This window comes from Halictus rubicundus, chromosome 9 (assembly GCF_050948215.1).
Source record: "Halictus rubicundus isolate RS-2024b chromosome 9, iyHalRubi1_principal, whole genome shotgun sequence".
Classification (NCBI taxonomy): Eukaryota; Metazoa; Arthropoda; class Insecta; order Hymenoptera; family Halictidae; genus Halictus; species Halictus rubicundus.
The window spans coordinates 7,258,959-7,285,248 of record NC_135157.1 but is presented as its reverse complement, the minus strand read 5'-3'; positions in this window follow the sequence as shown (position 1 = coordinate 7,285,248).

Below are 26,290 nucleotides of genomic sequence, written 5' to 3'. Positions count from 1 at the left end.
CGTGTCCTAGGTACTGCTTAACGTGCCTATTGTATAATACCAACTGCAGGATTCTTAAGGATACGTTTCTGCACAAATTGAGTTCTTACAAATTAATAATACCGCAGTATTTCACTGTCATAGATACCAGAGATACGATTATCAAAATTTGTTAATCGGTTTTCAAACAGAATTATTGCGAAATTATTTTGCGAAAAAATTGATCTTGATGATTAAAATCCGTGTTCATCAAGGCCGTAATAAATAAATCCGCGAATATCGAAAAAAAAGAACAAAACTGCTCGCGTAATTTAATTTAGAGATTCAATCATCGCCGGCTCTGTTCCACGCTATTTTCACAGAATTTCCAATATTTTCTTTCGTGATACAACTTTAACACGCGCAACGTGATAATATCATTCCCGCTGATATCCAATAAACCACATCATTCCAAATGGTTTTATCGACACGTTCCCGTAAACAATAGGATGGTATTAAAAATTGTATTTTCACGCTTTATTTCGAAAAATTGGTCAGTTATGAAATCACCGCATGACGCGACGGAACGAGGGAGCATTTGAATCACTCTCGAAGCAATGAACGCTTTGTTATCGTCGTTCGATATCCTATCGATTTATTGAAAAAATAATCTATAGGAAATTGCATTTTAAGGAGCTCTTCCGGTTTAGAGCGTCACTTTGTAGGCCTCGTTTCGAAATTTTTGGTAACAGATCAAGCGACTGTTTGGTATCGAGATTTTCCATACATATTTTCTATTATTCAGACTATACATTATTATCTTTTTAAGCCAAAATATTTCGAACCGTAGGAGTTACGGTTCTTCAAAAATGGGCATATGAAAACTGCTTTATTGACTGGCTCGGTATAAAAATTGCTCCTTTCTTTTAGGTCGAAATAGAATTTTTTTCTTTCGTGATCAATATGTAGGAATTATAGTATACGTAGTTAAAGAATAAATATAAATTTAGATGTATAACATATGTATTAACTGATTTTAAGGGAAAAAATTTAATATCTGTTTTTTAATATTCATTATGCTTTAAATAGAATTATAATTAATATAGACACAGTAATTGGTACCCCCCACAGTAACGGGATCCTTTACCCTAGGTGTACATTTCAACCACGAAGAAAATCGTACGGTAAGGGGTCAAGTCACATTTGAAAAGTTGTCAGTGGTGAATTCGCATTTTTGCGGGGACGCTTTCGAAGTTTGCCGGACACGGCGGCGGGTATTCCCTAAGAAATCAGACCGCCGTCAGGCGACGGAAGCTTGCGAATTTTCCTTGGTAGGTACATCGATTTCTCGTGACAGCGTATCGTCTACAGTTCGCGGCGAGCGCAGTATTTTCCGCGAAAGGAAACGTGGGCGGATAAGCCTGGAAGTGGCGCAACCGGGTGTGATAGAGGCAATCAGAGAACCCATTATATCGCTGTCATGAGCTGAAGAGGGTAAACTCATGGGACGGCAATATTACTTATAAGCCTTTTGCTTCTGATTCATAATGCGTTATTGCGAGAACGTTTTCGACTCGCGTTATTCCCCGCGTCAGAAAACCGATCAGAGATCAACGCAAGCCCCTCGATAAATTATTTCACGGCTTACCGCGAGCTTCTGTTAAGCGAGAGAGTGCCTGAAGTCTATTACAGCCGCCAACAAACGCTGCACTATAGTATAGTCGATGCCACGGGAAAATGCTGTTTTCCCTCTCATCAACTATTCCGGTGAAAATAATTCAGTTTTAAAGATTCAATGAGTCCCCGAAATTTGTTCAGGTAGCACATGCTCGACGATCGATGGAACTTCATTCGGGCTTCGAAATTTTAACGATACTAAATTATGTATATGGTGTTCCGAAGTTAAACGACCGAAGTTTGCCAACATGTTCTACAGGTGGAAAGAAGGTCAATCGAGCAAACTAAACATCTACACGCGAACTATTCTCATGGAAAATGTATATGATGTTTTACTAATGGCGCGCCAAGCAAAGTGGAAGAGCCATTTGCACGTGTAGCGGTGGAGGTTCGAATGCAAACGATTGTAACAATGGCCAAAATTAGATGGTTTAATATTTTGAAATTCTGCTATAATTTTACATTGATTTTCTTCTTTATGTTTCTTTATTTAATCATATATATTTGAACAGATTCTTTCCGCCAGGAACAGCGAGGAATTTTAACTTCACGTTACTTCGCGAAACCATTAACACTAAAACCGCCGACGACTACCTAATATTTTCTTTTCTTGAAGCGTTTAAAGTCGTATCGCTTGCTTGGTCATTAGCGACTGTAAACATTCCCAATGGCGCGGTATCCTGACTACAAACTGTCCAGAAGTTTTATTATCTCGCGAACATAAATAAAGTAGTCGACCTCAGAATTCCATTTAGATTGTTCCGAATACGGCTTTCCTCCTTTTCCGGTCTTAATTTTCGCTCCACGCGGAAACGTCAATCCAAATATCCGCTGTTCGGATATATTTTCGCCAGGATCCAAGAAATCTCTCCAAAGTGCTCTTAATCTTCAACTGGTACACTGGGGTCTCTCATGAGAAAATTTATACAAAATTTTAGAAACCTAGTATGATATTTCGTAATTTGAGTAGACACTGTACCACTTAAGAATTAAATTAGCTGGTCAAAAAAGGCATTTCTCTTTTATATGCCCCTCTTCGAGGAACTACAACTCCTACAATGTCAAGTATTTTAGCTTGAAAAAATTGTATTGCATAGTCCAGATGATAGAAAACGTGTACGCAAGACCTCGGTTGAAAACAGTCGTCTGATTTCTTTACAAAAATTTCGAAAATAGCATACGAACAAAGTGACGCTATAGACTGGAACACCGGCTTTTACGCGGGTAAGAGAGGTCGAGCTTGCGCGATCTCTCGATATAATCCGAACGCTGGGAGTCACAGGTCGCGGGGTCAGGTCGTCGGCAGGTGCGGGTGCAGGTGTGCGATCAGGGGGTGGCCCCGTAAGGGCGCCTACGCGAGCGCCCCGCAGTCGAAACGGGAACTATCACAACTTAATATCGATCCGGTAATTCTCGCGGCGCTCTTTGCCTCCCTCCTCGCTGGTTCTCCTCCGGTTTTCGGGCTCGCTCGTTCCCATAGGTTCTCGTTCTCTTTTCCCTCGATGCATCTATACGTTCTCCACGGAGGCTTTCCCTCTCTTTCCGGCCCCGTTTCTTCGGCCGACTCGCTCCCACCCACGTCTTTCCGGCAGCGGCCGGTTTCCTCACTTTCAAACTCCCAACAACCGCGGGAGAGTCAGTCGCAATCAATATGGCATCCTACTTATCTCCATGCCAGAGGGTTTCAACTCTATCTGTTCCCTTCGGCCATTCCTCTCGACTACGCTCGATACACTGTCACGAGCACGTTCCGCGCGGATCGCGAAGAGGAACCCTCCCAGATTTCGTATGCCTTTGACACCGATCCGATGTTCCTGATGTTAACGATACACCGGTGATCCGGATGATATCGATGATCATCTCTGCTCGCCGATAAGTCGGGACTCGGATGCATGGAAAAAGCATCGATTGGGGATCGTTGGTGCGTTATCCTGTCACGGAAAGTACACGATCGGAGAATTGTACCGTTGATGGAATGAATTGTGAAGATCGAGCTCGCGCGGTTCGAGATAGTCGAGGGCTAGATTGAATTTCCGGGACCACACACCAGTGGAAATATAATGTTCCATAAATTCAATCGTGGACAGTGTTACAACTGACTCTGTGACTCATGGCTTCAATTTTTGTTTGGCCTCACCTGTAAAACACACCATCGCCTTTGTACATGGTGAAGAATGCATTTATATAAAACCATTGTTTTCAAGGATTCCTCTCTCAGTCTTGTCACAAAGAAGATAGCTAAGATATTTGATTGCAGAACCTATATACGATAGCCATGGATGTTCGAAAAAATACATAGCCATAACGTACAGACTAGTACACCTACACTTAATACACGAATTTATATACTGACCAAGTGTGAGTCATGATAGGCAGCTAAGAACTGCAGAATTATTCCTAAAGGGAAAAAATATTTTATGTTAATACTAGGTTTACATGACGGGTTCTAATATTTTTAATTTACAATTATTGAGATTGTAAGGATGCATCGAAGAGAAATTATTCAATTTATTTCTTTGGGTATATATTGTAAAAGGAATGGCTAAAAATTTGGATAGATACATTTTCGTTATTTTTATAAAGTAATGTGAAATAGTAATTTTTAGTACCCCGTAACGTAGTGTTAAAAATGATTAAAATATATTTAACGTTAATTACTTGGTTTATTCCACCTTGTATTAGGTCTACATTGCTTCATAAAAATGGCGTACAAGTTCTCGTACACCTAAAGGGTTAAAGAATAATTTTCAAGTTTTCTGACAATCCAAAGGAAGCATAAAAAGTATATTAAAGTACAATTTGTGAAATAAAGAGTTTCCAAAGGTTTCAGAAATGCAAAGGGCATCAATACCAACAATTTTCGGGTGCAAAGGAGCACAATAACAAGGAACTTGGGGTTGCAAAGGGTTAATATTCCGAACGTCTTAAGAATGCAAAGGACCTTAATATCAAGGGACCCAGGAACGCAAAGGGCCAGTATTCCAAGAGTCTTAGGAATGCATAGGCAAACTTTGGCCCAGTTCCGGAAGGAAGAATTCTTTCACAGTATGATACTGCACGTTCTAAGGTATAAAAAGTTATGCCTTCGTAAAATTTATGGGAAAGTTAGAGAAAGTGTCTTCACCCTTATATGGATCATTTTTACCTGTGTTTTCTTCGGATACCTTCCTAGTAAAATAATAATTCTATATATCATGTTTTTTATTTTTTTATTGAAGTCTTCGTTCCAGATGCCAGCAAACTCATTTTTGACAGTATGTACAATGCTTTTAGTTAGTTTATATAACTGGCCAGCATTCACCTTTCATTCAAAGCTCGATAAAATGATTAAAAAGAGATCGTGCTTGGAGTTTCGATACCACGCACAACGCGTTAACCGTGTTACAGTAGGGTTGATTATACTACTGACTAAGTGTGAAAAACGATTCGTAAGAACAAGGACCACTGTTTTCGTGTTTTTACGGCTGCAGGCGAAATCTTTCGCCATTTCGGCGGACTAGAAATGGCAGACAGCGCAACGTCAACATTCACCGGATTTTTCAGTTTCTCCGTGAATCAGGAATTCAGCGAAACATCAATCGCAACGGTTCCTGTCCGTTCGAAATTTCTGCTCGTCAATGCACGAGTTCTATGCACCTCGGCCAGGTATTTATCGGCGTTCGATCAACATTCCAGGCGGTGCGTGCACGCGCGTGCGGCGGCGCGCTACGCAATCCGAATCAGCCGCGCTTTATCGGTCGTCAACCGGAAGCGCGCGTTTACACGGACCGCCTAAAGGTGACTGCTTGCCAGGAGCCCGTGCATGCACCTATCTCCCGCGCGATCAATAAAATTCCCGTGCCCGGTCCGACCGCTAATCACGTATTTCGAGTTTCGAAACCGCTCCAGATTTCAACGGGAAGCGAGCATCGACGGTGAAAAGGGAGCCGATTTCCGTTGGACCGGGTCCAAGCGTGTCGCGCCGCCGATTCCCGCTCGCAAAAATCACGCCGCCGTCGCCGCGCCGCCATTTTCGACTGGTGCCGGGCGCAGAAATAGAATTTCTTCTCGCGAATAAACTCGCTCCGGTTTGACGTTTCCCAGCGTTCCTAGAACTTCGTGGGTGACGGCTTGATCTTTCGCGCGAGAGCCAGAGCGGCCGAAAAAAGGCTGGATTTCCGATTTGCGGAGAATTTGCCCGACTCCGCTGTGGTCTTTGCTCGAGTTGCAGTCGATCGCAGAAATGTTCGGGCTCCACTACAATTTTGATTCCATCAATCTTTGTTTTATGACGTGGTTGAATTTATTATTGTGTCCCAACCGGTCTATTTGTAGCGTGTGCGTTTGATGCTGTTAACGCTTTGAGTACCACGTTCCCCAGAAATAGGAGACAGAATTATCTGTCCGGATTTATAAATAAATTTTGGCGTTACTTCATTTCGATACGGCGAATTTAATTTGGATCTCAAAAATGCAGAGATTGTCGATTTTTGTCAAATCATTTGTCAATCTTTGTAGTCACAGTCTTCTTCGCATACTGTGTTACTGAGATAAATTAAGGGATGGGAAGCAGGACATTTTGGTAACACTCACACGTCTCTGTACGGATCCATATTAAGATTAAAAGCGGATAAAAGAGGAAGGCTATTTTAAAGATTGCAGTCGTCATCGACATTCGTTAATTCTAAATTTGCAATTTATTCTTGGGAACTGTCCGTTTGAAGAAGTAGGTTACCAGTGAAGATTGGTATTTTTAAACAACATTTGCCATCAAAGCATAGCTATTTTAAGGTACTGTATGCTGCATCAACCATGTGTGGAGTATCGTGTATATTTAAAAATCTATTTTTCTGTGAAGTTGTTAAGTGCACTATTATCTATTGTTAGACTGTGTGACATGCAAAAGAGTTACTAAAGTATATAGTTACTAAGATAAATCTGAGCTTTCAGTTTCTGTTTCGTTGTATACATGACTCTGATTTTCTAAAATTGTTAACAACGACAAAAATAAGTGACTGCAATTTGAACCAGTGGAGAGATTAAAAGAATTTGAGATCATCAAAGAGCAGCAAATAATTCTATTTTGTCGAGACTATTAAAGGAAGGAATAAATTTTCGTTCCACTTCTGTTTCTTGCAATCGATGCAAACAATTTTCACACAGGTCTACAGTCTATAAATAACAGTTTGAATCAGAGACAATTTAGAATCTGTCACTTCAAGATTGCTCCTTGGAGGAAAAACGTAAACGTAGTCTCTTCCTCTCGTCGACCACAGTGCTAAAATTCGATGATCGAGGACTGCGAAAGAAAACCAGTGAAACTCCACCGTATAAACGCTTCCATGGTTCGCTGTACACCGAGATAAAACATCGGACCACGTCCAGCCAGCGCCCGAAGCGCACGTGCCCTATCAATTACCCCGAGTTTTCGCGAGATCGGGCCCTCAACCGTTCCAGAATTCAGAAAGCCCGGTCCGCGTTATGGATCACGGAAATCCAAGATTAGCGGGAGACCGTCGCGAAATAAATCAATTAAGTTGACGGGTCGTTGCGACGGCACGCTCACGACATCTTCGTTTCGTCTTGTTACGCTCTCGGTTGGATTGGCAGTTCTCTTTTCTTTTCTTTTTTTCTATTTCCTTTTTCCCCCCTCGACAGCGCGGCGGTCATCCCGCCTGGTAATAAAAGCCTCGACGAGATTTTCTTGTCAGTGGACGGCTAAATAAACTCGTGAACGGTGCGCACACGGTGCCTGCGGTGTATATAGGTGCCGAGGAATGCTTTCCTTTTTGTTTAGTCCGGTCTCCGTGCGCACACACGCGCGACCGTCGCTCACACAGAGATCAGCCGGACGTGTCGGGAGATAAAATGACGCGCGTCTGCATCGTCATTCGTGATAATGGCGGTGCTGGCTGCATTCGAGGCGGGGGAACGACGGGTTCGTTCCCGCTGTCATTTTGCCGCGTTATTGTTTTGCCCAGGTCGGAGACGCGACTTGGAAAAATGTAAAAAAAAGAAGAAATAAAAGAATGAACGCGGAGGACCGGTCCCCTAATTCACGGGTCTCGGAGTTCGCCCCGCACGCGATCGTTTAATAATTCAACGGCTGTCTCTAATCGATGCAAATAAACTTCCTCCACACACCCTCCCCCCTCCACCCTCCCCTAACTCCACGAGCGTGGAGCGCATCACCGGCTTGGATTATCGCGATCGTTTGCCCAACGCAAACTCCGAACGTGCTTTTCACCCGCCGCCGACCTGTACAGTTGTCGTGCAGTTTCTTCTTCGTGAAATTATCGAGTGTTTTAGCAGGGCGTAGCTCCGCCGATCGTGTATTAGGGCCCGATGAGAAGCACGAGTCTTTTATAGTCACGTACACGCCTGTAACAAGGTATCGCGATGCAACTTGCCGTCGCGCCTCGCCTCAACTACGACGCATCTGCTACGAGCGGGGATCTGCAACCTCATCACGTAAAATCAATGTACAATAGGGAACCGAAGTTATATTCGACTATTTGTTGCCGGCAATATTACGCTGTGCTTAATCGTGTTTGCCGCCAAAATCCCGCCCGGAATTCCACTAGCTGTGCGCGACAATTTAAAGTTGCTTTGTTAGCGACTTGGAGGGATAAGAATTCTGATACGAAAGCTGATACGATAATAAAAGGTAGGGGGACAGGCTGATACAATTATCTGGTCACTGTGTGTATGTAGCACGATTATGACTAGTTTGTCAGTTAACTGTTCCTTATGATGGAATTTACGTCGGTATATGCAGACGTGGATAGTTGTTACTCAATCTTTCTTTCATTCTCGTTTTTGTAGCAACAGAATAAATGGTCGTAGTATCTTTTCAGTCCATCTGAAGATATTATACAAAACGTTATAATTACTATGTAATAAATTACTGTGATTTCACGTTAAGTTATTTAAAGAGAAGGAAATTGTGCGGACACGTGGCACATAAATTTTCTGTCGTGTGTAAAATTCTTAATACCATCAATTTACAATATCAATTATATAATTGAAGCATAAATTGCCGGTCTCTCGAGCCGCCAAGTTTGACGACTTTCCAGCAGCTAGCAAGAGTCCCGAGGGTTTCAACCCCTGCGGATCCGCAGGGACTATTCTTGGTGGACCTTGGTGGACCTTTGAGGTCTTACCCTCCTCCCCTTCTTCAATTCATCCTGCCCTTCATCCTTTCCCTCCCATCTCCGTTCCCTCCTCGCTGATCTTCCCTCCGTTTCACCCTTCTTTTCCCTTTTCCGCGCCCCACGAACGTGTGTCTTTACAAATAACGAAATAAACAAGGGTTCAAAGTTAGGTGGAACGCCATGTATACAATATCTGTAATAAGTTTTGCAAATTAAGATCGACAAGACGTCGGTGTTTGCACAGGGTTGCGGCGTAAGGGTGGCTAACCTTTGCTCAACTATTCTACTGCTTCTATGTATGGAGATTGTACATGATTTATACATGATCTATACATGATTGATTATTATGTACATATATCTAAACATAGATCTATTGATCCCTGGCAGTGTATTCTTCTTTACTTACAAACACGTTTGTATAATAAAGTAACGCAGCGTACGTGTGGAAAAAAAGCAAAACAATTTTATTATTGTACTTGCTGCTTCGTGATTCGCAAAATTTTACGAATAGGTTTTAACATTAAACTTGTCGCACATTACAATGAAAACCGTACAAAGTTCAAGCAAACTCAAGCTTCCCACTTTTCTAAGACTTTCCGCTTTTGTATTAGTGTTAATAAATCCTCTGCTACAGTGTTCACACGCGCAAGTAAAAATGTATAGTTGACACATTCTTTTTGCATTTTCCGTTTAAAACTAATTCCGTTGCAGAACTACTTCACATAACTCGCATTCTCACTAATGCCCCGCACATTGCACATAAGTGCAGCGTGTATCGGGCTCGCAGATCGCACACACCAACACAAAAGAGTATCTCGACCGGTTTCGTTCGATCGAGGTGATTCCTTACAGGGGGTCCCATTCGAGTTGCAATTACTGGCGGCCTGTTTGCAGCACTGTACGCGCGCTCGTCGACCGGAAGCGTCCCCGACGCGGAATCGATGCAATCGCGAATGTCGCCGCGAGGTATTCGCGACAGGGTGCGTTTGGGGTGCAACTGGCAAATCTGGTCACGGTCGAGGGAAATGAAAAGAACGGTAATTATGAAGCTTGTATCCAGCTGTGTCATCTAAAATCGAACGGAAACTGGATCGTGCGATCGAGGGACGACCATTTGGTGGCTACAACCTAAGTCCATCGATGGCAATCGGACTGCTAAACACGCGGAACTAGTTAATCGACGATAGTTGGGAAAGTTTGCAAAGTTTCGCGCCTACGCGCTCGTATAGCGCACTCGTTCGCTCGCTGGTAAAAGTGTCACGAACTGCTGCATTATTTACGATAGAATCACCGTTAAATAAGCCCGTTCGAGCAACTATAACCGAACGGTACGCGAGCGGCACACGAATTACTGACCCCATCCGCCGGTGATTCGTTCGACAGCAGCCAATCGCCGGAAAATTTATTTCCTTTTCTGCGTTTTTTTTTCGATACAACTCGCGCGGTACCATCCACGAAACGAAGTATCCCGGAATGTAAATAGCCTCCGAGTTCCGCGGGCACCTGTAACTGTCGGCAAACAGTGCGGTGGTGATATTATTTCACGACAAACAGTTGCGTTCATGTGATCGGTCGCGCGCATTGAAACGGCCGATACGATTCCCGCGATTCCTTTTATTTTTCAGTTCTGTGCGCGATTTTACGTGCTGCGTGCAACCTCCTTCTCATCTGCGGAAAAACGCCTCAAATGTCGTTAACTGTAAGATATTATAATAATTCTGGAGCTACTAAAATGACTGATTCCAGACTTTGCGTGGGGGAAAATTATTGAGTTCATCTACTTAGACACGTATTATAGTAAAAACAGAACAAAATCTAGATAAATATAGCCTTGCCATTTTTAGAAGGCATTTGTATTTCAATGCTCGATAGTTCCATTGTTAAGTTCCTATTGTGCATCGATTTGTGGTTACCGTTAAATTGTGTTTAACATAAAAATATAAGAAGACGTTTCTACTAATTCTGACTGTTGTCATAATGCATTGACAGTTTCTTAGAAGAGAAGTTCAATGGCTAAACTAGTTTCGTCGAAGGTGAAGACGTATTCTACGTCTGTCTTCGTCAATCGCTCATAGCGCAGCACCATCAAATATTCAGCAGCCATATTGGCCGCTAGCCGCAACGTTCGCCATACTTGTTGGGTCTAGACCTTAGACAGTAGATCTGTAGGTGGAACTCTGGTGCATTGATTTAGCGTTGTAAGCCTCGAGCGGTATAATTCCGTGTTTGAGAATGCTTAAATCTTTATCATGAAAGAGGGCAAGAATTGTCCATTCGAAATTAAGTTCTTGAGTAAAATTAGTAGTTGTCGGCCCGACGAACAGACGCTAACAGAGCTGTGTAGGCACGTGGTACTTCATCTGTATATTCTCTGCTTTTTGTATCTTGAAATATTCTGTATGTGTTCGAAAATAGTATTTCGTACAATCATTCGTTACCGTACTAACTTTTCTTTTATGCTTGGTTGGTTGTTGCTTTGGGTTGCTGGGTTTCGAGATGAAGACACGTAACGTGGTTATATTAATGCTACGTTGTGACGTTAGTGAAAGGTACAATTATTATGATTGTGCTAAATTTGAGGATAATGTCAGTTGTGTCTCATGCTTCACGGTTTTCGCGTAATCTTCCCCAGTGGCACATTACATCTGGACTCACTTTATGTGATGAATTGTTCAGAGTTGGAATAGAGATGGACTTTACAAATACAATCTGCAATAAACGTTAGACAAATTTCAACTTTAGCAAACTATTTGAACAAATCAGAAAACAAAAGAGAAACAAACAAAATGAGTATTATGTATATAGTAGAACAGTTACTCAGTGACAAGATTCAATCTACATTGATTTTTATAATAGTGTTGCATTTGGGTCGTCTTAAATCGAGCTATTTACATATATCTGAAGCACGTTAGGATACTATAGACTTCAGACACCGAAGGTTCGGATAATCGAGGTACTATATAAAAGGTTCGGATAGTGTTGTTACTACATAAAAATAAGTATACAAATCCGAAACGATAGAGTATCTACCTTTTGAGCGTGTCATCGAGCGTTTCCTCAATTCCAGGAGATACTCTTTCACCACAGCAAAGCAAACAACGTGAAACCACCGCGTCAAAATCATCGAGCCTGTGTCCCCAGACACCGTTTGTCAGTCCACCTTCGGTATTCGATCCTGGAACCACACAGCTTCCGCAGTCTGTCGATAAGTTAATCACCGAGTCGTGCATGCGCCGGTGCCGAATCCGAGCAGTGTTCGAAAACACTGTCCGCCGGTAGATCGGCCGGTCCCGGGGATCGTAATTGCCATTCCCTAGGTCTATTATCGGCTCACCAGGATATCCCGGACATCTCCCTAGGATCCTGTATAACGCGTTATGTAATAACAATGGGTGCGGGGGCGGCGCGAGTCGTGACGATCGTCGACAGCGCTTATTATAATAGCACCGTAGGACGTCGCCTTCGGCAAGGATGGTTTTCGTGTTATTTGCAGATCGTGCACGCCCGGTGCCGTGCAACTTGGATCAATTGCGATGCAGCTCTTGTAGGAGCGAGCCACGAGACGGTGCATAGCGAGCAATGTTACCGACGCGGGGGGTGGCGAAAGGGGGGAGAGCGCCCGGAGAGAATCGAGAGAGAATCGAGAGACAGACAGAAGAGAAGAGAGAGAGAGGAGCAAGGGCGACGGGGGGCGAGCAGAGGGCTGACAGAATGTATCGTGCAGAAAGGGACAGTCGGAAGGAGCAAGGTTGGAGGGGGTTGGATTGGCGAACAGATGCGCAGCACGATCGCGAAGCCCGATGTATTGCGTTTGCTAATCCCCAGCATGGCTGACAGTATAATACACCGCTTTGCAAACAGCAGCAACATCGGCGCTGCCACTGCCTCTGTTGCAGTTGCAGTTGCCTTGCAACCCCTTCGGCACCTCTCCCGATCCAGCTAAGTATGCACGTGTGTACCGGCGAGCAGATCCGACGCGACAGTACGTGTCGCTCTCGTGTCCGTATATGTATACGCAGGACACGAACGTGTACTCGTTTAAAGGGGGGCGCCAGAGGGTGAAGAGGACCCACGAACACCCGACCAATGCACAATATGGCGGATCTTAGCGATACCTGGTGAACATTCTTTTGCGAAATTTCTTTCATGCCGCACCCCTGAAATTGTTCCATTCCGTAAGAAAATAATTCCCGTAAAAAATTTAGATAACGGGTTACACTGGGTAATTGATCCAGTAATCAGCCATCTTGAAGATTGTCATTACTAATACACTATTTTCTATATTCTCTACATAATAGGTAGACCATTGTACTCATTAGAATTGACAGGAGTCTGTTAGAAATTAGGCACATTTACCCTACTTTTGAATGGTTCAAAAATAAGAGCTCCTACTTTATCAATAAATTTCCATTCCTCCAGTAAATCATAAACTGCAAGAGCCTGCTCTGTTCCAGTACCAGAACAATTTCAAGTTCAACTCCGTTGCAAACTATTATTATTGGCAATCGGTCGATTTGTTCTTTGCCGGTTAAAGATAGTAATGTACGTATCGATAAAACTAAATATTAAATAAGTAAAGAATTGCGATATTCCCCAAAATATAAAATATTTCACTTTTCACAAACACAATACTTTTTCTATTTATTTCTATTTCAAAACTTCGGGTTCAATGTGCCCCGTTTTCCCGACGTTCAATCGATCTCGGATTTTGTGCAGATTGCTTTTTCATGAAATGGAACAGGGCGTGCTAAAAACACCATAGTTGAAGAATGAAGTCCACCTTAAAGTACAGAGATCATGCACAGGAACACCGAACGAGCGATCCCGTGCCGTTCAGCCTTCCAATCTGTTGTATGGTGCAGCCGTTGCTTCTCGGATGCATCTCTTTCTTCGGCGTTTCAATAACCCACTGTTGATCGTCGTCGTCTGGAGCTGGTGCGCGTGCAACGAGACCCGACTCGCGACTCTTTGGTATTGTTCACGTCCCGGTCTCGGCCACGTGGGACACGTCCCCGGTAAAGAACAGTCTAGGATCCCCAACAGACGACGCCGCCTCCGTCGTTGTTCGATGCTTGTCGAACAGTCGCCGGGTACGACAAGGCCCCCCGTCGATGGAGACCGAAAGAATCGTCTCGGTGAAACGTCGCGTCGAATGAGGCAGGTCGATTAATTCTCGCGAACGGTTCCATCCCCGAGGAGCGAGGGGGCCCGGGAAGAAAGAGAATAAAAACAATCGACCGTGAACTTGTTCGAGCCGAGGAATCGCTCGGCCGCCGCGCCGCGCCGCCGCAACCTCGGCAAGGAGGCCTCCCGGTCGCGCAGACAGGAGAGGCAGGAGAAAAAAGAAGTGCAGAGTGTAGAGAGAAGAAAAAATTGACGAGCAAACAGCCTGAACCGTTCACAAAGGCTCAGCGGAGCGTCTGGAACCCGCGGGTAATTTCATTTTGCTTTTCTCGATGCGCGGGACCGGACCGGGCCGGAGCCCGTTGACAAAACCGATGCAACCGAGGCCAGAACCCTCGATCAGCAAACGCGGATAGCCACCCCTCCGCCGCTCCGGCTCCTCGAGTACTTGGTGAATCAAAGTAAAATGGACGACAGTCGGAATCGCGAGCCGTACAAAGGCGCGAACAATGAGCCATTCAGAGTGGGAATCGAGCTGAATGTGACCCGGTCCTGGGACCTCTCGATATACACGCACGGTATGTACCTTTGCCACTCCGTGCTTACCGGGCCTGAATGAAGGACGGAGTCTTTCCTGGGAACGAGATAATCTTGCTTATAGAACTCTCTGCGAACGTTCGGGGCCCCTCGAGCATCGAGTGTTCCTCTCTCTAGCCAGCGCTGATAACAAAAAAGGAAAAAAAAGGGCGAGTCTTCAAACGAAGAAAATCTCGGGTGAAAAGGATCGTCCTCTTTGATCTCGTCAGGAAATGAATACAAGGAGTGTTGACCTTTTTGTGGCGGACGGGGTGAAACGAGGTTAACGCATACTGCGGCTTGCCGTTTTTCGTCCCGCTCTTCCTCAACCGCGAATATGAGACCCCGACGCTGTAATAAAAATGTTCTTGGAATTTTTATTCGGCCGCAATTAAATAGCAGTTTTATTAAAAAATCGAGTCCCTGCAAAACTTTGCCGAGGACGCTGCACGGTTTTATTATAATACAATGAACAGCGGCTTCGTTAATCATTCAGTGTGGCTTAAAATGAAATCACCGAAGTTGTATTTTTATAAAATATTCATCGACTAGAATGATTAATTTCTTTCAGTTTACTACAATTTTATAAACGCCTTCTTTGCAATAAGACTTGGTCTATCCAGTTCACTGAATTTTATTACACTATAAAATTAATATAAAAAAATATGTATATCATATTACTACGTCTTTTTCAAATCTGATATAAATATATTCAACCCTTGCCATAATATTGTATCAGGGTCGTGATGAACATTTTTAGAGAAAATCTACTGAAACTGTATTTTATTAAATGTTTAGTGGAATTAAATGTTCGACTAAAGTAAACTCTGTAATCGATATTCAACTCTACTCACGGCTACCTCATAGTAACGTTAGAATAAAACAAACCGATAAAAGAAATGAAAGTAAATAAATTGAAAAATATTTCCAATTTTCTCAACACAGAATAGAATTTTTTTGTTTGGAGTGCTAAGGGTTAACCATTAGCGAAAATATGTGAATACAAGCAACATACATTTTTTGTTCCTTTATGAGATTATCACCACATGGGTTTTGTTATAATTCGAAAAAGTTTATTGAGTTCTTTCTCATATAAATATACCGCCACCGTCTAACCGATTATAAATTTAATAAATTGGAAATCGTCAAAATTCCGCTAAACTACAAACTCTTATAATCCACAAAGAAGTCGTGATCGTTGCAGTCGTGAAGAAAATCGTGATGCAGGGGATTGAAATTTATCGCGTATTATCGCGAGGATAACATTGAGAGGAAAAAACACGAGAACAATGTTTAATAACAGCCAAATAAAGGCTGTTGGGCATAGACAAGACGCCAGATAATAAAAAGTCTAGACACAGCACTGGCGGCGTTTCTTCCACACGAGTAAATCGTCCGATTCGAGCAACTACCGGGTAAAGCACGCGATTCTTCCTTTTCTTCGGCTTCTCAACCTCTGACGTGCATTGTCTCTGATTCAAAGGCGACACGAAGATTGCCGGTTGATAGGTTATCTTCGGCTGGACTGGCTTCCGCGGAAAAAAGCCTTCAGACAGAGAGAACATCGAAAGGTTTCGATTGTCTTAATTTTAAGGGAAGAACGCCAGCCGCACAATTTCACGTAGCGAAACCTGATGGGAAAAATTTCATTACGCGCGCCTCTCTATTTTATTTTTCGACTGGAATTTCTTAGAAACTACCTCCGCCTCTTCCTTAATTTTCTTATTCGCTTTCAACAATTCAAATTACGCGCGGATGTTTGTTGGTATCGGAATATTAAAGTTTACTTCTTCGCTACCTCCGGGCTGCTATTTGTGCAGATTCCCATTGTTGCTGGCAAATTGCAAGGAATTGGAACGAAGTTTAAAATTAAGTAACATTATATGGAAGATCATCCGGCAACATAGTGTTCGTCGACCCGTTCTTCGAAGGACAGCAGGTGATGCCCAATCGAGTCGACTGCGAGAAGAAAGGGGCAGGCCTCGCCGAAGGTTCAAAGCAGGGTGATAATTAGTTGGAATTAATTATCCCTACGTCTGGGTAGTTTTAATAGTCGAAAAGGGTGGTGCGGGCGGAGGATCCGCGGTGTCGTCGAACGAGGGGGAAAAAAATCAGCAAGTCGAAAGTTATTCGTCGGACGCGGGTTGAACGATCCTCTCTGGCAGAGGGCAAGGTCTCCGTGCAGGCGCTAAGTGACTGATAAAGCCTGGTGAAATCCAATTAGGAGCTTTTAATACTTATCGGTCTCTGGCCGACGCGAGCCGTCACGTCGCAACAATATTTTACGATTCTTTGGGGGTTGGCGGGGGTGGTTGTAGGCCGGGCTCGTAATTGCGCGCACTTATACCGCGATTTATCAGCCAGGACGCGAACATTCGAGTGCAAACGGATTGGTTGGTAATGCGGGCTTTCAAAGCGGGTGAACATACATCGCCCCTTGTGCTGTCGTACGTATGTGTGTGTGTGCGCGCGCGGGTGTTCGAGCGCACGCATGCGTCCGAGATTCTGCGAATCGGATGAACCACGGACCGATGTAGAAAGTAAGGCATCGTTTGATAAACGTACGACAGGAACGACCAGATAATGACCGACCCGTCGTTCGATAACCTCTCGTTTCTGGTGAATCGTTCTTTTGTGCGCGATTTCGTTCCGCGAAGAAATATTTCGCACGCGTACGAGGCCTCGCCTCGTCATGCATCCGGAACGGCTCAATCCGAGGCACGTTCATTGCCGTTTGCTGCTCTGATTGAGAGTTATGGCTTCCTGATTTTGCAAAATCACTCTAAACCCGATTTAAACACTACTCCGTAAAAATTACAGGAACATGAGAATTATAACTGGTAAACTGTCGGTTTTTGAGCTCCTGTGTTGTCGACAATATAAAAGCAATTTCAATTTACAATTTACTGTGCCTTTATCGGTGTCGATAACCGATAAATCGATCCGTTAGTAGGTTAAGTAGATGCTACATAAATAGCCGATCGTAATCAACGGGTGCCGACTGTCCGTGATTCAATACAGCGTACAACATCCGCTGCAATTTCAATTCTGCATACTTTAATCATTTCTGTAGCGAAAGAATAAAAAAAGAACTAGTCTCATTTCGAAGAAACCGAACATTAACTGCTCCACCAAACGGAACAAAAACGAATTTGATAGATAGACTGCGGATTTTATGCGTTTATTAGAAAAATGAGGCATGCAGTAAGAGAATATAGAGAGATCAGAAAAATTTAGAGTCATCGATGCAGTATTTTAGTAGAATCATTCAGGAGAAAAATAGCTTTTTACTTGGTTCCTGTTCGTTCTAATTGATGCACAAAACGAACAACAGCAAGTAGATTAATCAGATCATAAATTTGGATGGTAGAAACCGAGCGAGAAGTTTCGGACTAACCCCATTAAAGTTTCGCAGGTATACATAACGAATGTCTCAGCTATGGCGACAACTATAGGAGCGTGTTCGCTTAAGAATACTCGGGGAACGCGAACGGAGTCGTCAGCGGGAGCATCAAGCGAACGCGTTTGCCACTCGGGGCGGGTCTCCGAGACTCGTCATTCTGATGTTGATGAGGCCGGTCTTGCGTGAAGCTCCGATAAGCAAGTGAATGCCCGACGTTCCCCGGCTAAATTTCTTTCGTCATCTGGCAGGAGCGTCTCTCCTCGGTGTTCTCGCGATATTTTTGCGACCAATTTTCGCTGCACCTGTTGTTCCCTACCCGCGGTATCCCCCCACCCTCCCGTTTCTCGTGGTCTTCGAGGCTGCCATTTCTTCGGTGTAATTGGGTACTCTACGCGGCGATCCTGTAATGGGCCATTGTCCATTAAAATACACCCACTCGTGCGCCTTCCCTCAAAGAGCGGGTCCGGCGGGGCCGGTGATGGGTTAAATTACCATACACGAACTTTATGGAAGAAATCAAATTGCCTGGCGATAATATGGATTCCCATTACGAGGCTTGTCGCCGGCGCGCGAGCCGTTTAACGCTTGCGCGACCATTCACGGATAATTTCGAACCTCGACGATCGTGTATCCTCCCTTTATGACATTATAAATAGACGATTTAAGTCGACTCTTTTACACGACTACAACTCAACTGATCGGCCTCCATAGAAATGGTCACAAAAGACAGCTTTTAGCATTCTCTCTGCAATTCCGACCAATTTTTTCAAAATTTTGTTCAATGGTCAATTGGTCCCTCCGGATGGTTAATGTGGTGTTTAGCACCTTCGCAGCAGGATTCGTTGTGTTAAGAGCCCCGAAATTTTGGGGTTAAGCACCGCAGACAACAGTTGTTCCGTAATCATTCTACGCGTGTGTTGCTTCATTAGGAATGACCAAACATCCCCCAGCACCAGGAATAGAATAAAATATGTATCGCCGTTCGAAAGGGGCGCGAAGTGACCGCAACGCGCGGGATCCCTCCCTTTGTAAGGGTGAATTGAAACGTCGAGAAAACAAGAAATTTCCCGGAGGACCACTGGAATACGGGGCTCGAATCGTTGCGCAAATATACCCGGAACGCCCGTATGCTGAATCTTGTATGCGATTCCGCTGTCTAATCTAAATTTAAGGCTTCGCGTTTTCCGCGTCGTTTGCGATCCTAACGTTGCTCGTCGCTTGTGTGTCCGGCAGGAAAAGTGAAACAGTCTACAAAAAAATTATCAATCGTAGAAAAGAAAGCTCTGCTCTGCCCTTCGAAATTTTCCTCTTTGCTATTTTCACCCCCAAAATATTTCGCTGTTTTTTTTTCCTTTGCGAAGCTAGAACACGTTTGTGTAAAGTAACTTTATTGTGTGTTGAAATGCAATAGATTATTTTCTTCGGATGAATTCCATCGATTCAAGCGGCGAAAATGTCGTCCCAACAGTGAGTTACAAAATGACTGGAAGCTTCAATAAAATATAATATAAAAGATTATTCCATTCGACCGGCAAGTAACGAAGCAATTTGAACAAAATTCATTTCCCTCTCGGAACAAAATCGCAATTCCCAGATTACTATTACTGAACGTCATCCACGTCTGTTATTTTTTTTTTTTTTTCAACCGCATGGGAGAATCGCCGGCTGCAAGCGTACCGCTAATTAATTGAGTTTCGGTGAGCGTATCGCAGCCGCGATAATGTTCACGGGCGAGTCACCGGCGACATCATTTTGTCAGCGTCCGACAAGATGATCGATATCGTTCACCGAGCCGCGGTGTCCTCGACTCAAGCCGATTCGAGTGGCTCCGGCGCGCGGCCTTATCGAAAATTTCGCGTTGTGTGCGGCCTGGCGGATTCGCGCACACACGGGCACGCAGCCTACGTGATAAACGTTGGGGAGAGAGGGTGTACTTGAAACCGGGCGACAGAGGGTTGTCTGTCTCTGACGCTATGCAGCCAGGATATTACGGAAGCAGGTGTGTACACTGCTTAACAAACAAGGAGTGATTAATGGCGGCCTCTCGTTGGTCTCGATAGCGGCGGCGTTGTCTTCACGGCCTCGCGCTAGCGCGCGCGCGCGCGAGCGTCATCCTCAAAGAATGCGGCTCGCAGAAAATTAGCAGGTCGGAAAAAGGCGGGTAACCTAACCGCCGCGAAGTAACGGCACCCATCCTCTGACTATCCTCTCGTCTATAATTACTTGGAAAGAAGGCAGACGCAGAACCGTTCCGTATCACGCGCGCGATCACCGCCGACGATTACCGTCGCGGTTCGCCCGAATGGAGGCAGACTGACGATGACGACCGATCTGGAATCTAGTTGACATCCCGGAAATTACGTTCCGCCATTGCCGCTCTGGTAATGGGGGATACTGAACGCGCGATGGGATCCCGATTTCACCGTTGGCCATGTATATTTCGTGGGGGATCGACGACTCGGCCAGAAAGACCGCCGAAAGAATGACTACCTTGTTTTCGATGGACAATCTATCATATCGCACGTCGCTCCGATATACCCCTGCAGCCGAAGCTGTCTTATGGGACCGAAAGAAACGGAGACGGGGAAAACCCGACGGAAAAAGGAAACGCGTGTTCCGCTTGATGATAGGGAAGTAGGACATTATTGCCTCCATTTTGTACTGAAAAGAAACGATACTTTAAGGTCAGAGTATACAAGACGGGGAAGACGCCGTGCACGTATGGCCGCTAGATTCGAAACCAGGGTGTAGGGTTTGGCTCGACGGAACATCAGTGTATCAATGAAGATAGGAAACGTACCTGACTTTTGGTCAAACAGCATCATACATCCTTATATTATACGTAAATTATACATATATCGTAAAAACGGGAATAGTAGTTGTTTTTTTAAGGAAATATCCACATTAGGAAGGGGATTATTGTATGTTTCTACAACTATAGTTTCTACGAAACTATGTTCCGAATTTTGATGGGAGGTAGGGGTTGGGCCATCATTTTGTAATCTTCGAATTTGTGTAAAACATACAGAGCATCAAAGTTTGCCATTTTCGACGAGTTTTACGAGAACTGCTTTCACAATACAATTGATAACACAGTTATTATTGAAGGTAGAAACATTTTCTTTTTCAAAAGACTGTTGTTCTTAAATAATTTATTTTTTTATACGCGAATGTCATTTCTTAATTCAAAGTATTAGAAATATCTTTGTTTTGCAAATTTTACCACCGGTTCAAGTGTGAAAAAATTTGAAAAAATATGGCCGTACTTTACGATTCTTCCTCTTTCTTAGGCAGACCTAACGATTGACTCCCCAAAAACGGTGACATTTTAAAAATGGTGAAATTACCATTTAATACCATTATAAATTATTCGGGAAATTCACTTTACGGAACTATTTTTAAAAAAGCGGACACTACAAAATAGATGAAAATAAAATTATTTGAAGTGAACACTGCACTTTGATACACAGCCTCGCACGGCTGGCGCACGCTAGAAGCAGCGCCCGGGAGGCTGTTAGGCCAACCGTTGCCTATAGCCTTCCGGATTTAATACCATTGTGAATTATTAGGGAAATTCACTTTACGGACCTGTTTCTAAAAAAGCAGACACTTCAAAATAGATGAAAATAAAATTATTTTAAGTAAACGCTACACTTTCTAAAATAAATTCGCTTAATAATTAGAAATCAGGCTCGTGACGAATATTTTAAACAGAGTCTGCTAAAAATGAATGGTATTCATTTCTTTTAAATCGACGTACAATTTTATTTTACCGTTATCAATATTGTAGCAGTAAAACAGCTATTTTACCACTAGAAAATTATTAAGTACAAAGGTGTTCTAATGGTTGTAGCCGCGAAGAAAATAACACAACAAAGGGTTAAAATCCACTCTAAAATTAGCAAAAGAATAGGATAAACGCAAACACCTACCAGTGCAATTTTTATCAAACCATGAGTGTTTTGCTTTCATGCAAAAGTTATCGACGTAGTGATACTACCAACAATGCACACGTAGTTCTTAAAGTTTCTAAAGCACGTCCCTAAACGACATCGTACGTATCAAACGACCACAATTTTCTGATCAAATTCGACCGAAATAGTCGAATCATTTCATCCTCATATATTAAACAGACGGCGGAAAAATTCACGAGCGCGAGTGAATTTGAATTCGTTAAATTTAACGAACACTTAAACGCGCCGGCAATCGTCGAAGATTAACAAATTTCTGGGCGTGAGTCGGTTCGAGTGCGTCCGCGCGTTCTATTACGATGATTATTATTCGCCGGTCGTGGGCGCGTCGCTCATGTTTTTTTTTCCATTAGTATAATTGTTTATTTTCGGGAAATATAGTTTCGATGGCACTCGAGCGGGCGACCAGCCATCGTTAAAACTTTTGTAGACGCATCATAGGAAAATTCTAATGAGATACAACTTCGTCACGTTCCGGTAGTCTGTAACGAGATGTTCGATCGGTTGTATTATACGCGGCGCGCGCCAACACAGGATCGATATACCTACGCTTCGCGTAATACATGGTACATCAAAGGTAATAACACTCGGCCCCGGTATTTGCTTTCGTATGTGCGGACAACGATCGATCGATCGTCTACTCTCGCTTTTAAACAGATATTGAACTTCATTATATTTGCCTGTTTAGCCGGCGCCGTTCAATTTCGCGGTTAATTGTTCATTCCGCGCTCGCAAGAACGTGCCCGTTGCTTTTGTTAGCGGCGAAACCGGCCAGGAATCAATGGAATGTGCCAGCCAACTGTTACACATTGTCAGAACGTTCCATAAGATAACAAAACTGATTGATTTTAATCGATTGCAATAGGGAATACAGTGATTGATTTCTTCACTGTACCAAATCTGTTTCTCTAACGCTATGTTTACCAAAATCTTTCCACTTGGTGGATTAATAGAAAAATTTTTGGTAAGAATTGTTGTTTAAATACAAATTTGTGGTATCTTTTAAGATAAATGTGTTGCAAATATGACAAAAATAAATTTCATATTCAGTATGTGCGTCCATGTTAAGGAAGGTTTTAAAAATTATTATTGCTTGCTTCCTAGAATTTGAAAATACAATAGCTATGAAACACATGAAAGAGACAAACTAATAAATAAATGTGCTACGATTAGCAGGGTTAAATAGCAACATGTATGTTAATAATAATGTAGTTGATAGTAATGTTGTAATTCATGTTACGAGAAGTTGAAAAATGAAAAAAATCGTTTTGAACGTTCGACGAAGGGAAAGGAGCACAAGACGACGTGCACTCATGAGTATTCACATTCGCCCTCCGTACGTAGGTACATAGGTCCGATTGTTCCCGAAAAAGGCCACTTAAAAATCAATTGAACTGCAAAGCATCGAGCACTTTCGGCGCGCGACTACGGTGGCCGTGAAACAACGATCGTCTAAGAACGTTTCTCGTCTTCCTCGTTCTTTTCAGAGACGGAAAACGACGCCGGCAGGGGAGAGAAGCGTCTCCTGAAAGAGCCGATTCACCCAACTGTAAGCACAGCGAGACGCGCGAGCATCGAGGGGTCGTCAATTCAAATTCACGTCGATTGAGCGTCTCGCAGCGCCATTAGCAGATTGTATCGCGCACTTCTCCGCCCTTAACTAATTTCAAAGTTCCAGTGACCCGCCGACCCGTACACCAATTACGGGAATGCGTCGTTACGCCGATTGCCAATGACGCGATTAGTTGTCGCCGTTGATTCCCCGCCGAAGACGCATCGCACCGTCTCCCGACGTTTGACAAACACCGATTCCCTCCGTTGCTGGTGAAAACAACGCGAATCGCATAATCGTACATTGATTCCATACCAATCGCGCAAGACTACGATTACTTTCCGATAAATAGACTGCAGATCTTTGTGCAAAATGAACATTTTTCTACCTGGATTGCAACAAACTGGTGTGAAATAGAAAATAGTTATAACAAAATAATAATTATTTTTTTTAATTGTTTGACAGGTTGAAACTAATATAACGGTGTTTTTAAATTCTTCTAACGTCGTTACTGTTTTAAATTACATCTACTCATTTTCGTCATAAATGCATGAAACCCGCAGTCTATTGATAACCCACTGCAATCACAGTGTGGGTGCATTTTTCTGGAATTCCCACACTGTTGTACTAAAACAAGTTCGGTTGCACGATACACCATCGATTAGTAGTTTCCATTTTCCGGCCATTTTGCTTCAAAAGCGCCTTTCGCGTGCGACTAAAATGAATGATAGAGGGACATTTCAGAGTAGCAGTTTTTGATAGAAAAAAAAAAAAGGTAATCAGATTCGCGGCTCAGGAAGTCTCTCGGGTCGCTTCATATTTCATAGAGGCGGCATGGTGGGGGGCGTGGGACGTTGAACAGCACTTCTCGTGAATATACACGAAACTGTACTTCACGCGAGCAGAAAAGGCCCGCGACGCTTTCGAGATTCCTCGAGTCATCGTATTCTGTCGCCGTTGCCGTGATCGCGGCTCGTGGCATCGTTCAGCCGCCAAACACCGTGACAAACGCAGGGGGGTGTGTGTGCCGATGGTCGGGGGGGTCGACGACTTCGAAGAGAGCGCCGCTTGAAAACGCCGCTGGTCGTCGTCTATAAAAATCCACGCTCGAAAGTCCCGCAAATCGATTACCGGCGCGCGAGGAACAGCGATATCACATCCAGATCATAAATCACTGTCGCGCGCGGGTAATCGAGCGCGATACGCTCTCGCAGTCACTCGATGTTAGTCGATATTAATTCTTCGATCGAATCGGCGCGGCGGAAGGCCGAGGCTCTCCCGTCGGCGACGTGCCGGTGGAAAACGGGCCTGGCTCCGCACGTTTTTCGGAGGTTTTCCTCGACCCCTGTGCCAAAAAAGAAACCCGCCCCCGCGGCGTGTCAACCCCTAGGAACCTCTTTCTTTACCTTACTCTTAGCGGCGTTCAACCCTCTACCCTCTACGATCCCTGCTAAGTGCACCTCGTCTCCTGCGCCCACACTTTTCCACTTCGATATTCCTTGCTCCCTTCGGAGCCAGTCCACTGCGGCGCGATGAAAAATTCTTGCCACAGGCGCCCTACCAAGCCCCTTATCTCCTCTCCTGTCCTCTTGTCCCTCTCTCGCTCTCCGCTCTTCTCGCGCACAGCCGACGATCAGAAATAAAAGTTCAACAAGTAACTGCGAGCTCCAATCGTGACGGCCATTTCCCACGTTTCAGCGGAACCGGCCCGGACACGAGGTTCTATGATATTTTCATACGAGGTGGCTTGTTTCAATCGGCACGAGAAATTGTTCCCTGAAACATTTCAGATAATAGTTCTAATATGACTTAGTTTGTTTTACTGGGGATAGTTTAGGACTGGTGCAAATGTCGTCTCTGAGTCGTCAAGGTAACCTCTGTTTTATTAACTCTCGCAATGAGGGTGTTTTTGACGTTTTCGTGGCCACTATAGCTGGATTCAATGAAATTTTTATATACACTCCTGTAAGATCAACATTCTTCTTTCTTTCTGACAGACTAAAAACAGTTAATACTACTGATTAACTGGCTGACGAAAAACTAGAATTTGGATGAAACGTTTATGACTCGAACTTATAGGTCAAGTTTTTGGCACAAATAGTGAGCAAAAATATGGTTGCCATGAAATCATCAAAAGCATCTGCAAGGATTAAAACATTTTATCGAATGGCCTAGACTAATTGTGAAACTTCGGATCCGGACTAACAAGTTCCCGTAAAGTAGTTTAAGGAACAAGCTGCCTAGTCAACGTGCCTAGGTTTCCTCTATTCGCCAATCCAACAATATTCGACTTATGGATGTTTAGCCAGGATAACGAGAAAAAATGAGTTCCAGGCAAAATGGAAGTAGACTTTGTAGCATTGCGTCGGCGGGCCTGTCCAGGATGATTCTGTTCGTATAAAGGATAGTCCTGGACCCTTGGAAGCGATCCAAGTTGAACAGGGTCGCTGTTGTGTGCCACTAGCATCGGGCAATGGGCCGTGCTAATCGCTCTACTCAGTGGCCCTTTGTCCCCCTCCTGCTCCGCCATCCTTTCAGCCCTCTTACTCGCTATGGTGGTTCCTCGCTCTCTCTTTCAGTCTCTCCTCATCATAAACCATCCTCTCTCGTCGTCCTCCGCCGCTTCGCCAGCGTCTCACAATGTTCCTCTATCCCTGAAATTGCGTGAAATCATATCGGATCCACCCCGAGCGTGCCATACTTTCCTAACTGCCGACAGCTAGTTCGACCAATGGGAACGCCCTTTCGGCATCCGAGAAAAGTTCCGTCGATCCGAGCAAGAAGTTTCCCGGAGACAATGGCGTACTTCGTTTGCACTGGCGGACCGTTAATCGCTCCCTGCACCGCATTCAACCGAATTTTCATTTTCGCCTCTCAATAAGGGAAGTTCGTTTTG